The sequence below is a fragment of the Plutella xylostella genome, chromosome 20 (assembly GCF_932276165.1).
Source record: "Plutella xylostella chromosome 20, ilPluXylo3.1, whole genome shotgun sequence".
Lineage (NCBI taxonomy): Eukaryota > Metazoa > Arthropoda > Insecta > Lepidoptera > Plutellidae > Plutella > Plutella xylostella.
In genome coordinates, this window is record NC_064000.1 from 5,184,858 (window position 1) to 5,186,524 (window position 1,667).

The 1,667-nt window shown below is 34.2% G+C and overlaps 1 long non-coding RNA gene across 1 annotated transcript; it reads left to right on the top strand.

Annotated features, from left to right (window-relative positions):
* Positions 1-327: 327 nt before the first annotated feature.
* LOC125490084 lies at positions 328-1,321 on the top strand. Its single transcript, XR_007267423.1, has 2 exons — positions 328-371; positions 800-1,321. It is a non-coding gene; the product is annotated as an uncharacterized LOC125490084 (long non-coding RNA).
* The last annotated feature ends 346 nt before the right edge of the window (positions 1,322-1,667 follow it).

Here is a 1,667-nt window from a genome sequence, read left to right on the forward strand (position 1 = left end):
ATTCTACACAACAGTGATGGGCGCAACAGCAGTTTGATCAAATATTCATACGTAAATACCGGTATTGAGTGCCTCGTATGACTTGTGGAAGTCAACAGAGAGAAGACAATGCCGTGTGGGCGTGCGCTGTAGAGAGGGTGCAGTAACTTTAGCTATACATTTTAAACTTTTTCTACATTTGAAAAGTTTGAGAATTTATAAATTTTCTTGGCCGGAAAACACGGAGTTACAAATATTAGGTACTGTACGGTTGTGTTACCGTATCGTGAATATAATCGATAAACACGCAGATGTTTTAGTACACTGAAAGGTGCATGGTAGGATTAGGGTATCTAACTAAGTACAGAATGGGTTGTAAACCACAGGCTTAGGTTATAATATAATAATATAATATAATATAGCCTTTATTCCCAAAACAAAGTAAAAGATAATAATATCAAAGTTGCAATAATTCTTAAAATTAGTTTACAAATTCATACACATTTTATAAATTAACAAATAAGATTTCATTGAATTAACAGTTTATAATATCGGATAATTGTATTTTAGGTGAATAATTGAATTAATAGTATATGATAAGGTTATAAATGATATTATTAATTGTCTAACCTAACAAAATAGTCATGCATTAAATAAAATTTATACAGTAGAATGTCAGACAATTGTATTTTAAATTAATAAATTGAATTAATAGTGTAAAATAAAATTAATATGATAATGAATTCACTATCTAACAAAATAAACATGCATTTATAATTTTGAGTTAATTATTTGGGCACCCGTGCTTGGCCAGGCTTAGGTTAGTACAGGCAAAATATCATTTTAATATACCTGACGTGACTGTAGTTTCTCTACACTGTGTCAACGTAGGGGTTACGTTCATAATACCTGCTTAAATGTAATTTATGGCACTTGTGAAGCATTGTCGAGTGAAGGAGTTTTAAATATTTATGTGCTTATTATCTTCTGTGAAGCATCTCATCTCAAGAGTGCTTACGAGCTCTTCTTTTTGAGTTTTAGTAGTGCCAATATGGGATTATATCCTTATTTATACATGACAACCTTTTCAACGGGCAAAGATTAACGTGCTATGTTTTTTACAGCACAATTCGTCAAGTTCACGATATAGTTTTATAGAAGTGCTTGATTATAGTTGTAAGGTTGATGAGTGTACTTATCTGTGTTTGTGCCTACATTCCCTTTTATTGCAGCCCTAAATCCTTAAATAGATGAATTGATTTGATAGTACGAGTAGCTATTTCGTTGTTTGAAAGATTATTTGACCACGTAATTGTATAAAACGGCGATATCGGTTTTATCACGTGAGGAGAAATGTACTGCGAAAAGTGGGACCAGCTTGCAAGTCAATTCACCTCTGAATACCCCCTTCAGGGATTACAGACGTGAGCATTATGTCAGATTTTGTTACAATTGCGTAGGTACGGTCAGCTGCATAAGTAGCTATACACTTCTGTACCTTGTCAAACTGACGAACCGTCAATGTTTCAATGAATTGATAGGCGGTTTCAGATTGACAAGGTAAAAAAATGTATAGCTACTTATGCAGCTGACTGTACTTTGCAGAGTTCCGCTTCCGGCCGTGAAGTCAAAGTACACGGGACGAACTGGCGTGAAGCTAGCACTACAACGCGAAGTTAGCAGCTATC